This window comes from Phlebotomus papatasi, unplaced genomic scaffold (assembly GCF_024763615.1).
Source record: "Phlebotomus papatasi isolate M1 unplaced genomic scaffold, Ppap_2.1 HiC_scaffold_35, whole genome shotgun sequence".
Taxonomy (NCBI): domain Eukaryota; kingdom Metazoa; phylum Arthropoda; class Insecta; order Diptera; family Psychodidae; genus Phlebotomus; species Phlebotomus papatasi.
The window spans coordinates 80,575-98,754 of record NW_026604567.1 but is presented as its reverse complement, the minus strand read 5'-3'; positions in this window follow the sequence as shown (position 1 = coordinate 98,754).

The following is an 18,180-nucleotide window of genomic DNA, read 5'->3' as shown; positions in this document are numbered from 1 at the left end:
TTCACACAGGCATTTGATAAATTCTTTGATTGCAATAACCCAGAAAGACTTTTCTAAGTGATCAAGGGGTCCGTCATTTACAAAATAAGGGATCTAATATTTATTGACTTTTTTTTATTTAATGATTTAGAGTTTCACACAGGCATTTGATAAATTCTTTGATTGCACTAACCCAGAAAGACTTTTAAGTGATCAAGGGGTCTGTCATTTACAAAATAAAGGATCTGATTTTTGTTGATTTTTTTTATTTAATGGTTTGGAGTTTCACACAGGCATTTGATAAATTCTTTGATTGCAATAACCCAGAAAGACTTTTCTAAGTGATAAAGGGGTCTGTCATTTACAAAATAAAGGATCTGATTTTTATTTATTTTTTCTTATTTAATGGTTTGGAGTTTCACATAGGCATTTTTATTTATTTTTTCTTATTTAATGGTTTGGAGTTTCACATAGGCATTTGATAAATTCTTTGATTGCAATAACCCAGAAAGACTTTCAAGTGATCAGGGGTCTGTCATTTACAAAATAAAGGATCTGATTTTTATTGATTTTTTTTATTTATTGGTTTGGAGTTTCACACAGGCATTTGATAAATTCTTTGATTGCAATAACCCAGAAAGACTTTTCTAAGTGATCAAGGGGTCTGTCATTTACAAAATAAAGGATCTGATTTTTATTGATTTTTTTTTATTTAACGGTTTGGAGTTTCACACAGGCATTTGATAAATTCTTTGATTGCAATAACCCAGAAAGACTTTTAAGTGATCAAGGGGTCTGTCATTTACAAAATAAAGGATCTGATTTTTATTGATTTTTTTTATTTAATGGTTTGGAGTTTCACACAGGCATTTGATAAATTCTTTGATTGCAATAACCCAGAAAGACTTTTCTAAGTGATCAAGGGGTCTGTCATTTACAAAATAAAGGATCTGATTTTTATTGATTTTTTTTTATTTAACGGTTTGGAGTTTCACACAGGCATTTGATAAATTCTTTGATTGCAATAACCCAGAAAGACTTTTCTAAGTGATCAAGGGGTCTGTCATTTACAAAATAAAGGATCTGATTTTTGTTGATTTTTTCATTTAATGGTTTGGAGTTTCACACAGGCATTTGATAAATTCTTTGATTGCAATAACCCAGAAAGACTTTTCTAAGTGATAAAGGGGTCTGTCATTTACAAAATAAAGGATCTGATTTTTATTGATTTTTTTTTATTTAACGGTTTGGAGTTTCACACAGGCATTTGATAAATTCTTTGATTCCAATAACCCAGAAAGACTTTCAAGTGATCAGGGGTCTGTCATTTACAAAATAAAGGATCTGATTTTTATTGATTTTTTTTATTTATTGGTTTGGAGTTTCACACAGGCATTTGATAAATTCTTTGATTGCAATAACCCAGAAAGACTTTTCTAAGTGATCAAGGGGTCCGTCATTTACAAAATAAGGGATCTAATATTTATTGACTTTTTTTTATTTAATGATTTAGAGTTTCACACAGGCATTTGATAAATTCTTTGATTGCACTAACCCAGAAAGACTTTTAAGTGATCAAGGGGTCTGTCATTTACAAAATAAAGGATCTGATTTTTGTTGATTTTTTTTATTTAATGGTTTGGAGTTTCACACAGGCATTTGATAAATTCTTTGATTGCAATAACCCAGAAAGACTTTTCTAAGTGATCAAGGGGGCTGTCATTTATAAAATAAAGGATCTAATATTTATTGACTTTTTTTATATAATGGATTGGAGTTTCACAGAGGCATTTGATAAATTCTTTGATTGCAATAACCCAGAAAGACTTTTCTAAGTGATCAAGGGGTCTGTCATTTACAAAATAAAGGATATAATATTTATTGACTTTTTTATTTAATGGTTTGGAGTTTCACACAGTCATTTGATAAATTCTTTGATTGCAATAACCCAGAAAGACTTTTAAGTGATCAAGGGGTCTGTCATTTACAAAATAAAGGATCTGATTTTTATTGATTTTTTTTTATTTAACGGTTTGGAGTTTCACACAGGCATTTGATAAATTCTTTGATTGCAATAACCCAGAAAGACTTTTCTGAGTGATAAAGGGGTCTGTCATTTACAAAATAAAGGATCTGATTTTTATTTATTTTTTTTTATTTAATGGTTTGGAGTTTCACACAGGCATTTGATAAATTCTTTGATTGCAATAACCCAGAAAGACTTTTCTAAGTGATCAAGGGGGCTGCCATTTATAAAATAAAGGATCTAATATTTATTGACTTTTTTTATTTAATGGTTTGGAGTTTCACACAGGCATTTGATAAATTTTTTGATTGCAATAACCCAGAAAGACTTTTAAGTGATCAAGGGGTCTGTCATTTACAAAATAAAGGATCAAATATTTATTGACTTTTTTTATTTAATGGTTTGGAGTTTCACACAGGCATTTGATAAATTCTTTGATTGCAATAATCCAGAAAGACTTTTTTAAGTGATCAAGGTGTCTGTCATTTACAAAATAAAGGATCTAATATTTATTGACTTTTTTTTATTTAATGGTTTAGAGTTTCACACAGGCATTTGATAAATTCTTTGATTGCACTAACCCAGAAAGACTTTTAAGTGATCAAGGGGTCTGTCATTTACAAAATAAAGGATCTGATTTTTGTTGATTTTTTTTATTTAATGGTTTGGAGTTTCACGCAGGCATTTGATAAATTCTTTGATTGCAATAACCCAGAAAGACTTTTCTAAGTGATCAAGGGGGCTGTCATTTATAAAATAAAGGATCTGATTTTTATTGATTTTTTTTTATTTTACGGTTTGGAGTTTCACACAGGCATTTGATAAATTCTTTGATTGCAATAAACCAGAAAGACTTTTCTAAGTGATCAAGGGGTCTGTCATTTACAAAATAAAGGATCTGATTTTTATTGATTTTTTTTATTTAATGGTTTGGAGTTTCACACAGGCATTTGATAAATTCTTTGATTGCAATAACCCAGAAAGACTTTTCTAAGTGATAAAGAGGTCTGTCATTTACAAAATAAAGGATCTGATTTTTATTGATTTTTTTTTTAATTTAACGGTTTGGAGTTTCACACAGGCATTTGATAAATTCTTTGATTGCAATAACCCAGAAAGACTTTTCTAAGTGATCAAGGGGTCCGTCATTTACAAAATAAGGGATCTAATATTTATTGACTTTTTTTTATTTAATGGTTTAGAGTTTCACACAGGCATTTGATAAATTCTTTGATTGCACTAACCCAGAAAGACTTTTAAGTGATCAAGGGGTCTGTCATTTACAAAATAAAGGATCTGATTTTTATTGATTTTTTTTATTTAATGGTTTGGAGTTTCACGCAGGCATTTGATAAATTCTTTGATTGCAATAACCCAGAAAGACTTTTCTAAGTGATCAAGGGGGCTGTCATTTATAAAATAAAGGATCTAATATTTATTGACTTTTTTTATTTAATGGTTTGGAGTTTCACACAGGCATTTGATAAATTCTTTGATTGCAATAACCCAGAAAGACTTTTCTAAGTGATCAAGGGGTCTGTCATTTACAAAATAAAGGATCTAATATTTATTGACTTTTTTATTTAATGGTTTGGAGTTTCACACAGGCATTTGATAAATTCTTTGATTGCAATAACCCAGAAAGACTTTTAAGTGATCAAGGGGTCTGTCATTTACAAAATAAAGGATCTGATTTTTATTCATTTTTTTTTATTTAACGGTTTGGAGTTTCACACAGGCATTTGATAAATTCTTTGATTGCAATAACCCAGAAAGACTTTTCTAAGTGATCAAGGGGTCTGTCATTTACAAAATAAAGGATCTGATTTTTATTTATTTTTTTTTATTTAATGGTTTGGAGTTTCACACAGGCATTTGATAAATTCTTTGATTGCAATAACCCAGAAAGACTTTTCTAAGTGATCAAGGGGGCTGCCATTTATAAAATAAAGGATCTGATTTTTATTGATTTTTTTTATTTAATGGTTTGGAGTTTCACACAGGCATTTGATAAATTTTTTGATTGCAATAACCCAGAAAGACTTTTAAGTGATCAAGGGGTCTGTCATTTACAAAATAAAGGATCAAATATTTATTGACTTTTTTTATTTAATGGTTTGGAGTTTCACACAGGCATTTGATAAATTCTTTGATTGCAATAATCCAGAAAGACTTTTTTAAGTGATCAAGGGGTCTGTCATTTACAAAATAAAGGATCTGATTTTTATTGATTTTTTTTATTTAATGGTTTAGAGTTTCACACAGGCATTTGATAAATTCTTTGATTGCACTAACCCAGAAAGACTTTTAAGTGATCAAGGGGTCTGTCATTTACAAAATAAAGGATCTGATTTTTGTTGATTTTTTTTATTTAATGGTTTGGAGTTTCACGCAGGCATTTGATAAATTCTTTGATTGCAATAACCCAGAAAGACTTTTCTAAGTGATCAAGGGGTCTGTCATTTACAAAATAAAGGATCTGATTTTTGTTCATTTTTTTTTATTTAATGGTTTGGAGTTTCACACAGGTATTTGATAAATTCTTTGATTGCAATAACCCAGAAAGACTTTTAAGTGATCAAGGGGTCTGTCATTTACAAAATAAAGGATCTGATTTTTATTGATTTTTTTTATTTAATGGTTTGGAATTTCACACAGGCATTTGATAAATTCTTTGATTGCAATAACCCAGAAAGACTTTTCTAAGTGATAAAGAGGTCTGTCATTTACAAAATAAAGGATCTGATTTTTATTGTTTTTTTTTTTATTTAACGGTTTGGAGTTTCACACAGGCATTTGATAAATTCTTTGATTGCAATAACCCAGAAAGACTTTTCTAAGTGATAAAGGGGTCTGTCATTTACAAAATAAAGGATCTGATTTTTATTGATTTTTTTTTATTTAACGGTTTGGAGTTTCACACAAGCATTTGATAAATTCTTTGATTGCAATAACCCAGAAAGACTCTTCTAAGTGATCAAGGGGTCTGTCATTTACAAAATAAAGGATCTAATATTTATTGACTTTTTTTTTATGTAATGGTTTAGAGTTTCACACAGGCATTTGATAAATTCTTTGATTGCACTAACCCAGAAAGACTTTTAAGTGATCAAGGGGTCTGTCATTTACAAAATAAAGTATCTGATTTTTGTTGATTTTTTTTATTTAATGGTTTGGAGTTTCACACAGGCATTTGATAAATTCTTTGATTGCAATAACACAGAAAGACTTTTCTAAGTGATAAAGAGGTCTGTCATTTACAAAATAAAGGATCTGATTTTTATTGATTTTTCTTATTTAATGGTTTGGAGTTTCACACAGGCATTTGATAAATTCTTTGATTGCAATAACCCAGAAAGACTTTTAAGTGATCAAGGGGTCTGTCATTTACAAAATAAAGGATCAAATATTTATTGACTTTTTTTATTTAATGGTTTGGAGTTTCACACAGGCATTTGATAAATTCTTTGATTGCAATAATCCAGAAAGACTTTTAAGTGATCAAGGGGTCTGTCATTTACAAAATAAAGGATCTGATTTTTATTGATTTTTTTTTATTTAACGGTTTGGAGTTTCACACAGGCATTTGATAAATTCTTTGATTGCAATAACCCAGAAAGACTTTTAAGTGATCAAGGGGTCTGTCATTTACAAAATAAAGGATCTGATTTTTATTGATTTTTTTTATTTAACGGTTTGGAGTTTCACACAGGCATTTGATAAATTCTTTGATTGCAATAACCCAGAAAGACTTTTCTAAGTGATCAAGGGGTCTGTCATTTACAAAATAAAGGATCTAATATTTATTGACTTTTTTTTATTTAATGGTTTGTAGTTTCACACAGGCATTTGATAAATTCTTTGATTGCAATAACCCAGAAAGACTTTTTTAAGTGATCAAGGGGTCTGTCATTTACAAAATAAAGGAACTGATTTTTATTGATTTTTTTTTATTTAATGGTTTGGAGTTTCACACAGGCATTTGATAAATTCTTTGATTGCAATAACCCAGAAAGACTTTTAAGTTATCAAGGGGTCTGTCATTTACAAAATAAAGGATCTGATTTTTATTGATTTTTTTATTTAACGGTTTGGAGTTTCACACAGGCATTTGATAAATTCTTTGATTGCAATAACCCAGAAAGACTTTTAAGTGATCAAGGGGTCTGTCATTTACAAAATAAAGGATTTGATTTTTGTTGATTTTTTCATTTAATGGTTTGGAGTTTCACACAGGCATTTGATAAATTCTTTGATTGCAATAACCCAGAAAGACTTTTCTAAGTGATCAAGGGGGCTGTCATTTATAAAATAAAGGATCTAATATGTATTGACTTTTTTTATTTAATGGTTTGGAGTTTCACACAGGCATTTGATAAATTCTTTGATTGCAATAACCCAGAAAGACTTTTAAGTGATCAAGGGGTCTGTCATTTACAAAATAAAGGATCTGATTCTTGTTCATTTTTTTTTATTTAATGGTTTGAAGTTTCACACAGGTATTTGATAAATTCTTTGATTGCAATAACCCAGAAAGACTTTTAAGTGATCAAGGGGTCTGTCATTTACAAAATAAAGGATCTGATTTTTATTGATTTTTTTTATTTAATGGTTTGGAGTTTCACACAGGCATTTGATAAATTCTTTGATTGCAATAACCCAGAAAGACTTTTCTAAGTGATAAAGAGGTCTGTCATTTACAAAATAAAGGATCTGATTTTTATTGATTTTTTTTTTATTTAACGGTTTGGAGTTTCACACAGGCATTTGATAAATTCTTTGATTGCAATAACCCAGAAAGACTTTTCTAAGTGATCAAGGGGTCTGTCATTTACAAAATAAAGGATCTGATTTTTATTGATTTTTTTTTATTTTACGGTTTGGAGTTTCACACAGGCATTTGATAAATTCTTTGATTGCAATAACCCAGAAAGACTTTTCTAAGTGATCAAGGGGTCTGTCATTTACAAAATAAAGGACCTAATATTTATTGACTTTTTTTTATGTAATGGTTTAGAGTTTCACACAGGCATTTGATAAATTCTTTGATTGCACTAACCCAGAAAGACTTTTAAGTGATCAAGGGGTCTGTCATTTACAAAATAAAGGATCTGATTTTGGTTGATTTTTTTTATTTAATGGTTTGGAGTTTCACACAGGCATTTGATAAATTCTTTGATTGCAATAACACAGAAAGACTTTTCTAAGTGATCAAGGGGTCTGTCATTTACAAAATAAAGGATCTGATTTTTATTGATTTTTTTTTATTTAATGGTTTGGAGTTTCACACAGGCATTTGATAAATTCTTTGATTGCAATAACCCAGAAAGACTTTTAAGTTATCAAGGGGTCTGTCATTTACAAAATAAAGGATCTGATTTTTATTGATTTTTTTATTTAACGGTTTGGAGTTTCACACAGGCATTTGATAAATTCTTTGATTGCAATAACCCAGAAAGACTTTTAAGTGATCAAGGGGTCTGTCATTTACAAAATAAAGGATTTGATTTTTGTTGATTTTTTCATTTAATGGTTTGGAGTTTCACACAGGCATTTGATAAATTCTTTGATTGCAATAACCCAGAAAGACTTTTCTAAGTGATCAAGGGGGCTGTCATTTATAAAATAAAGGATCTAATATGTATTGACTTTTTTTATTTAATGGTTTGGAGTTTCACACAGGCATTTGATAAATTCTTTGATTGCAATAACCCAGAAAGACTTTTAAGTGATCAAGGGGTCTGTCATTTACAAAATAAAGGATCTGATTTTTGTTCATTTTTTTTATTTAATGGTTTGGAGTTTCAAACAGGTATTTGATAAATTCTTTGATTGCAATAACCCAGAAAGACTTTTAAGTGATCAAGGGGTCTGTCATTTACAAAATAAAGGATCTGATTTTTATTGATTTTTTTTATTTAATGGTTTGGAGTTTCACACAGGCATTTGATAAATTCTTTGATTGCAATAACCCAGAAAGACTTTTCTAAGTGATAAAGAGGTCTGTCATTTACAAAATAAAGGATCTGATTTTTATTGATTTTTTTTTATTTAACGGTTTGGAGTTTCACACAGGCATTTGATAAATTCTTTGATTGCAATAACCCAGAAAGACTTTTCTAAGTGATCAAGGGGTCTGTCATTTACAAAATAAAGGATCTGATTTTTATTGATTTTTTTTTATTTTACGGTTTGGAGTTTCACACAGGCATTTGATAAATTCTTTGATTGCAATAACCCAGAAAGACTTTTCTAAGTGATCAAGGGGTCTGTCATTTACAAAATAAAGGATCTAATATTTATTGACTTTTTTTATGTAATGGTTTAGAGTTTCACACAGGCATTTGATAAATTCTTTGATTGCACTAACCCAGAAAGACTTTTAAGTGATCAAGGGGTCTGTCATTTACAAAATAAAGGATCTGATTTTTGTTGATTTTTTTTATTTAATGGTTTGGAGTTTCACACAGGCATTTGATAAATTCTTTGATTGCAATAACACAGAAAGACTTTTCTAAGTGATAAAGAGGTCTGTCATTTACAAAATAAAGGATCTGATTTTTATTGATTTTTTTTATTTAATGGTTTGGAGTTTCACACAGGCATTTGATAAATTCTTTGATTGCAATAACCCAGAAAGACTTTTAAGTGATCAAGGGGTCTGTCATTTACAAAATAAAGGATCTGATTTTTATTGATTTTTTTTATTTAATGGTTTGGAGTTTAACACAGGCATTTGATAAATTCTTTGATTGCAATAACCCAGAAAGACTTTTCTAAGTGATCAAGGGGTCTGTCATTTACAAAATAAAGGATCTGATTTTTATTGATTTTTTTTATTTAACGGTTTGGAGTTTCACACAGGCATTTGATAAATTCTTTGATTGCAATAACCCAGAAAGACTTTTCTAAGTGATCAAGGGGTCTGTCATTTACAAAATAAAGGATCTAATATTTATTGACTTTTTTTATTTAATGGTTTGTAGTTTCATTTGATAAATTCTTTGATTGCAATAACCCAGAAAGACTTTTCTAAGTGATCAAGGGGTCTGTCATTTACAAAATAAAGGATCTAATATTTATTGACTTTTTTTATTTAATGGTTTGTAGTTTCACACAGGCATTTGATAAATTCTTTGATTGCAATAACCCAGAAAGACTTTTAAGGATCAAGGGGTCTGTCATTTACAAAATAAAGGATCTGATTTCATTTGATAAATTCTTTGATTGCAATAACCCAGAAAGACTTTTAAGTGATCAAGGGGTCTGTCATTTACAAAATAAAGGATCTGATTTTTATTGATTTTTTTATTTAACGGTTTGGAGTTTCACACAGGCATTTGATAAATTCTTTGATTGCAATAACCCAGAAAGACTTTTCTAAGTGATCAAGGGGTCTGTCATTTACAAAATAAAGGATCTAATATTTATTGACTTTTTTTTATTTAATGGTTTGTAGTTTCACACAGGCATTTGATAAATTCTTTGATTGCAATAACCCAGAAAGACTTTTCTAAGTGATAAAGAGGTCTGTCATTTACAAAATAAAGGATCTGATTTTTGTTGATTTTTTTTATTTAATGGTTTGGAGTTTCACACAGGCATTTGATAAATTCTTTGATTGCAATAACCCAAAAAGACTTTTAAGTGATCAAGGGGTCTGTCATTTACAAAATAAAGGATCAAATATTTATTGACTTTTTTTATTTAATGGTTTGGAGTTTCACACAGGCATTTGATAAATTCTTTGATTGCAATAATCCAGAAAGACTTTTAAGTGATCAAGGGGTCTGTCATTTACAAAATAAAGGATCTGATTTTTATTGATTTTTTTTTTATTTAACGGTTTGGAGTTTCACACAGGCATTTGATAAATTCCTTGATTGCAATAACCCAGAAAGACTTTTCTAAGTGATCAAGGGGTCTGTCATTTACAAAATAAAGGATCTGATTTTTATTGATTTTTTTTATTTAACGGTTTGGAGTTTCACACAGGCATTTGATAAATTCTTTGATTGCAATAACCCAGAAAGACTTTTCTAAGTGATCAAGGGGTCTGTCATTTACAAAATAAAGGATCTAATATTTATTGACTTTTTTTTATTTAATGGTTTGTAGTTTCACACAGGCATTTGATAAATTCTTTGATTGCAATAACCCAGAAAGACTTTTTTAAGTGATCAAGGGGTCTGTCATTTACAAAATAAAGGATCTGATTTTTATTGATTTTTTTTTATTTAATGGTTTGGAGTTTCACACAGGCATTTGATAAATTCTTTGATTGCAATAACCCAGAAAGACTTTTAAGTTATCAAGGGGTCTGTCATTTACAAAATAAAGGATCTGATTTTTATTGATTTTTTTTTTATTTAACGGTTTGGAGTTTCACACAGGCATTTGATAAATTCTTTGATTGCAATAACCCAGAAAGACTTTTCTAAGTGATCAAGGGGTCTGTCATTTACAAAATAAAGGATCTGATTTTTATTGATTTTTTTTTATTTTACGGTTTGGAGTTTCACACAGGCATTTGATAAATTCTTTGATTGCAATAACCCAGAAAGACTTTTCTAAGTGATCAAGGGGTCTGTCATTTACAAAATAAAGGATCTAATATTTATTGACTTTTTTTATGTAATGGTTTAGAGTTTCACACAGGCATTTGATAAATTCTTTGATTGCACTAACCCAGAAAGACTTTTAAGTGATCAAGGGGTCTGTCATTTACAAAATAAAGGATCTGATTTTTGTTGATTTTTTTTATTTAATGGTTTGGAGTTTCACACAGGCATTTGATAAATTCTTTGATTGCAATAACACAGAAAGACTTTTCTAAGTGATAAAGAGGTCTGTCATTTACAAAATAAAGGATCTGATTTTTATTGATTTTTTTTATTTAATGGTTTGGAGTTTCACACAGGCATTTGATAAATTCTTTGATTGCAATAACCCAGAAAGACTTTTAAGTGATCAAGGGGTCTGTCATTTACAAAATAAAGGATCTGATTTTTATTGATTTTTTTTATTTAATGGTTTGGAGTTTAACACAGGCATTTGATAAATTCTTTGATTGCAATAACCCAGAAAGACTTTTCTAAGTGATCAAGGGGTCTGTCATTTACAAAATAAAGGATCTGATTTTTATTGATTTTTTTTATTTAACGGTTTGGAGTTTCACACAGGCATTTGATAAATTCTTTGATTGCAATAACCCAGAAAGACTTTTCTAAGTGATCAAGGGGTCTGTCATTTACAAAATAAAGGATCTAATATTTATTGACTTTTTTTATTTAATGGTTTGTAGTTTCACACAGGCATTTGATAAATTCTTTGATTGCAATAACCCAGAAAGACTTTTAAGTGATCAAGGGGTCTGTCATTTACAAAATAAAGGATCTGATTTTTATTGATTTTTTTATTTAACGGTTTGGAGTTTCACACAGGCATTTGATAAATTCTTTGATTGCAATAACCCAGAAAGACTTTTCTAAGTGATCAAGGGGTCTGTCATTTACAAAATAAAGGATCTAATATTTATTGACTCTTTTTTATTTAATGGTTTGTAGTTTCACACAGGCATTTGATAAATTCTTTGATTGCAATAACCCAGAAAGACTTTTCTAAGTGATAAAGAGGTCTGTCATTTACAAAATAAAGGATCTGATTTTTATTGATTTTTTTTTATTTAACGGTTTGGAGTTTCACACAGGCATTTGATAAATTCTTTGATTGCAATAACCCAAAAAGACTTTTCTAAGTGATCAAGGGGTCTGTCATTTACAAAATAAAGGATCAAATATTTATTGACTTTTTTTATTTAATGGTTTGGAGTTTCACACAGGCATTTGATAAATTCTTTGATTGCAATAATCCAGAAAGACTTTTAAGTGATCAAGGGGTCTGTCATTTACAAAATAAAGGATCTGATTTTTATTGATTTTTTTTTTATTTAACGGTTTGGAGTTTCACACAGGCATTTGATAAATTCCTTGATTGCAATAACCCAGAAAGACTTTTCTAAGTGATCAAGGGGTCTGTCATTTACAAAATAAAGGATCTGATTTTTATTGATTTTTTTTATTTAACGGTTTGGAGTTTCACACAGGCATTTGATAAATTCTTTGATTGCAATAACCCAGAAAGACTTTTCTAAGTGATCAAGGGGTCTGTCATTTACAAAATAAAGGATCTAATATTTATTGACTTTTTTTTATTTAATGGTTTGTAGTTTCACACAGGCATTTGATAAATTCTTTGATTGCAATAACCCAGAAAGACTTTTTTAAGTGATCAAGGGGTCTGTCATTTACAAAATAAAGGATCTGATTCTTATTGATTTTTTTTTATTTAATGGTTTGGAGTTTCACACAGGCATTTGATAAATTCTTTGATTGCAATAACCCAGAAAGACTTTTAAGTTATCAAGGGGTCTGTCATTTACAAAATAAAGGATCTGATTTTTATTGATTTTTTTATTTAACGGTTTGGAGTTTCACACAGGAATTTGATAAATTCTTTGATTGCAATAACCCAGAAAGACTTTTAAGTGATCAAGGGGTCTGTCATTTACAAAATAAAGGATTTGATTTTTGTTTATTTTCTCATTTAATGGTTTGGAGTTTCACACAGGCATTTGATAAATTCTTTGATTGCAATAACCCAGAAAGACTTTTCTAAGTGATCAAGGGGGCTGTCATTTATAAAATAAAGGATCTAATATTTATTGACTTTTTTTATTTAATGGTTTGGAGTTTCACACAGGCATTTGATAAATTCTTTGATTGCAATAACCCAGAAAGACTTTTAAGTGATCAAGGGGTCTGTCATTTACAAAATAAAGGATCTGATTTTTGTTCATTTTTTTTATTTAATGGTTTGGAGTTTCACACAGGTATTTGATAAATTCTTTGATTGCAATAACCCAGAAAGACTTTTAAGTGATCAAGGGGTCTGTCATTTACAAAATAAAGGATCTGATTTTTATTGATTTTTTTTATTTAATGGTTTGGAGTTTCACACAGGCATTTGATAAATTCTTTGATTGCAATAACCCAGAAAGACTTTTCTAAGTGATAAAGAGGTCTGTCATTTACAAAATAAAGGATATGATTTTTATTGATTTTTTTTTTATTTAACGGTTTGGAGTTTCACACAGGCATTTGATAAATTCTTTGATTGCAATAACCCAGAAAGACTTTTCTAAGTGATCAAGGGGTCTGTCATTTACAAAATAAAGGATCTCATTTTTATTGATTTTTTTTTATTTAACGGTTTGGAGTTTCACACAGGCATTTGATAAATTCTTTGATTGCAAAAACCCAGAAAGACTTTTCTAAGTGATCAAGGGGTCTGTCATTTACAAAATAAAGGATCTAATATTTATTGACTTTTTTTTATGTAATGGTTTAGAGTTTCACACAGGCATTTGATAAATTCTTTGATTGCACTAACCCAGAAAGACTTTTAAGTGATCAAGGGGTCTGTCATTTACAAAATAAAGGATCTGATTTTTGTTGATTTTTTTTATTTAATGGTTTGGAGTTTCACACAGGCATTTGATAAATTCTTTGATTGCAATAACACAGAAAGACTTTTCTAAGTGATAAAGAGGTCTGTCATTTACAAAATAAAGGATCTGATTTTTATTGATTTTTTTTATTTAATGGTTTGGAGTTTCACACAGGCATTTGATAAATTCTTTGATTGCAATAACCCAGAAAGACTTTTAAGTGATGAAGGGGTCTGTCATTTACAAAATAAAGGATCTGATTTTTATTGATTTTTTTTATTTAATGGTTTGGAGTTTCACACAGGCATTTGATAAATTCTTTGATTGCAATAACCCAGAAAGACTTTTCTAAGTGATCAAGGGGTCTGTCATTTACAAAATAAAGGATCTGATTTTTATTGATTTTTTTTATTTAACGGTTTGGAGTTTCACACAGGCATTTGATAAATTCTTTGATTGCAATAACCCAGAAAGACTTTTCTAAGTGATCAAGGGGTCTGTCATTTACAAAATAAAGGATCTAATATTTATTGACTTTTTTTATTTAATGGTTTGTAGTTTCGCACAGGCATTTGATAAATTCTTTGATTGCAATAACCCAGAAAGACTTTTAAGTGATCAAGGGGTCTGTCATTTACAAAATAAAGGATCTGATTTTTATTGATTTTTTTATTTAACGGTTTGGAGTTTCACACAGGCATTTGATAAATTCTTTGATTGCAATAACCCAGAAAGACTTTTCTAAGTGATCAAGGGGTCTGTCATTTACAAAATAAAGGATCTAATATTTATTGACTTTTTTTTATTTAATGGTTTGTAGTTTCACACAGGCATTTGATAAATTCTTTGATTGCAATAACCCAGAAAGACTTTTAAGTGATCAAGGGGTCTGTCATTTACAAAATAAAGGATCTGGTTTTTATTGATTTTTTTATTTAACGGTTTGGAGTTTCACACAGGCATTTGATAAATTCTTTGATTGCAATAACCCAGAAAGACTTTTCTAAGTGATCAAGGGGTCTGAGATGTCCTGCTACGCGCCAGTGAAAACACTTCGACTTTTCCTTAAGGGCGTTTATTCCTTACACCTTCACTTCTGATACAATACTGCCTCTTTACTATTATTGAACAGTCATTAAAAAGTGTATTCTGTGCTTAAGGTTGACGCTCGGGCTTTGGACATTGTCCGGCCTAAATCTAGAGCGTTACAATAATACAACAATAAGCAAATATAATATTAACCCTCTACTTCAGGTTTGCATATTACACCTTCCCCTTAGAGAAAAAAAAGTTTTTGAATTTACAATGAAATAATTTTTTTTTTCCTTTTGTTTATGTATAATCTTCTGTTGTTAATTTTTCCCATATTATTTCTATTATCTAATATATTTACATACAACATGTTGCAATAGTTTTAAAGAATTATCCTTCACATAGCCAAAGTCATTATCAATTTATTCAATCAAGTGTTATTGTATTATTTATTTACTTATTTAACCATAACTTTAATATTTGAATTAAAATTTATTATTATTATTATTTTTGAATAACCCATTTATTTATTTATTTACTTTTAAATGTGGTAAGGTTTTGTCCTATCCTTATGTAATTCATAGTCCTTACCATTTAACTCTATTATTACATTAGATGAATTTTCTCTTATTACCTTATACGGACCTTTGAATAAGGGGTCTAGTTTATTGTCAGTTACATTCTTAATAAGTACTAAGTCATTTTCTTTATAAGTAATTGGTCTAGCATGTTTATCATACTGTTCTTTTCTTCTTAGCTTTGACAAAATCAAACTGTCTTTTGCTTCTTTCTGAGCTCGTTGCAACCTATAGCGTAATTCAGTTGCATAATTATCAAAATTATACAAGGGGTCTACTTTGTCCTGTAGATTGGATGGTAAACTACACTTCTTACCAAACACCAATTCGAACGGTGAATAGCCTGTTTCAGTATGAACTGTAGTGTTAAAAGAAAAACACCAAAATGGTAACCATGTACTCCATGAGTTAGGATGATCAATTGATTGAGATCTCAAATAAGCTCCTAAAACTTTGTGTGAATTTTCTAGCGCACCTATAGACTGATGGTGATACGCTGTGGAGAACATTTGATTTATATTCAAGACTTTACAAGCTTCTCGCATAATGCTTGCTGTGAACTCTGTTCCGCGATCTGTAGCAATATCATTAGGTATCCCATATCTAAGGACAAAATTTTCAACGAACGCTTGAGCTACAGAGTTTGCTTCTTTATTTTTCAGAGCATATGCTTCTACGAACTTTGTTAATTCGCATTGTATTGTGAGAATATAAACATTATTATGGATATCTTTTTCTAAGGGACCTACCAAATCAAGAAAAATTTTTTGGAAGGCAGAATCCGCTGTGGTCGTTATTTGAAGTTTTTCTTTAACCGGTATAGAATGCTTATTAACCTGACATTTGGTACATTTTTTGATAAAATTTTGAATATCTGTTTTTAATTTGGGCCAGAAGTAATATTTTCTTATATTGTTATACATCCTATTTATTCCGGCATGGCCACTGCTCGGTAATATATGAAAATCATTTAAAATAAGTTGTTTTGTTTCATCCTTTTCGATCTTCTGTACTCCTTTTATAATCATTAAACGTGGACCCACTTTCAGAAGATTTTGCGAGCTTTGACGTCTTATATATTCAATAAACTGAGAAATTATTTCATTTCCTTGTTCTTTTAGTAGTACTACTTCTTTTATTTTTTGTTTCTCGCATAATTTTATCAATGCTCTCAATGTTGCATCTCGTGCGAACAGTGATTGAGTATTGAATATAAAGTATATTATACTTTTAGAAGGATCAAAAACAACTGTTTTGGACGTATTTTCTATAACTTCTTTCCCTTTGAATTTGTCAAAATTAATAGCCTTTACTATCTGAATTTCTACTGCTCCTTTCGGTTTCTTTAAAATTTCAGCGATCGGTGGATGTAACACGGTATTTTGCTCTGTTTCATTATTTATATTTATTTTTTCTTGTTGTTTTAATTTCTGAGCTCTTGTTGTAACTAAAATGTTTGAAGTTTTCATGTTCTCTCTTAATTTCTTTAAATCATCTGATTTCAATTCTATCCTCGACAACGCGTCTGCAGTCACATTGTCTTTGCCTTTTACATAAATTACATTGAAATCATACTCTTCGAGAGAAAGACGGAATTTAGTTAATCTGCTTGACGGATTTGTGAGACTAAACAAATATACCAGAGGACGGTGATCTGTATAAATAGTAAATTTCCTTCCGAAAAGATACGGTCTGAAATATTTTACAGCCCATACGATTGCCAAAAGCTCTTTTTCTATTGTTTCATAATTCCGTTCTGCTTTGTTTAAGCATCTACTGGAATAAGCTATGGGGCGATCATCAGCATTTGAAAGCACTGCTCCTATAGCTATTCCGGAAGCATCTGTACGCAAAGTGAAATGATTGTTTTCTGAAAAATTTGGATACTGAAGGATGGGGGGACTTATTAATTGTTTTTTAAGATTTTCGAAAGCTGATTGGCATTCGGGAGTCCACTCAAATTGAACAAATTTCCTAGTCAAGTTATTTAAGGGAGCTGCTATTTTCGCAAAATCTTTAATATACTTTCGATAATAATTTGCGAAAGCCGTAAATCTCTTAACTTCATTTGAGTCTTTTGGAACGGGGTATTTTTTCATAGCATCAATCTTTGCCGGATCAGGCATAATCCCTTCTGCCGAAATTATATGGCCTAAGTATAAAATTTGTTTTTTCAAAAATTCGCATTTTTTGGGATTTAATTTTAAATTTACTTCGCGTAGACGTTGAAATACTTTGATTAAATTTCGATTATGGTTTTCTAAGTTTCTTCCGAAAATTATTAAATTGTCTAAATATACTAGACAAGAATCGTAATTTAGTCCTGCCATAAATATTGTCATTAACCGCGAAAATGCACTGGGACTTATTTTAAGACCCATGGGAAGTCTCGTTAATTGGAACTGGCCTTGATCCGTTGTAAATGCTGTGCAGGGTCTACTTTCGGGGGTCAATTCTAACTGATAGTAGCCCTGTGATAAGTCTAAATGGCTAAAATAAATGGATCCCGACAATGAATCTAAAATTTCAGAAATGTTGGGGAGGGGAAATTTGTCATCTTCGATTCTTTTGTTGAGAAGTCGATAATCTATTACGACTCTCCATTGCTTTTTCCCGGTTTTATCTGGTTTTTTGGGAACCAGCAACAATGGTGAGGACCATGCTGATCTGGCTTCCTCAACAATTCCATCCTCAAGTAACTTTTTAACCTGCGTATGGATTTCGCTTTTCTGAGCATGAGGCAATCGATATGGCTTAACATATATTGGTTGAGCATCAGGTTTTAGAGCAATATTTTGTTTGTAAATATCGGTCACTGTGAGTTTATCGCCTTCAATAAAAAATATGTCAGCATATTTTTTGCAAATGTTTTTAATTGAGGTATGCTCTTCTTCATTCAAATAATTCAGGTCAAGTAATTCGTTCAATTTCGAAACTCTTTCTGCAGAGTTGTATTTCTTTCCAAAATCACAAATTGCATATTTTTCGATGGCATGTATTTCGGGCGTATAATTTCGTAAACATACACTTTCATCCCTCACATTCAGCAATTTCAC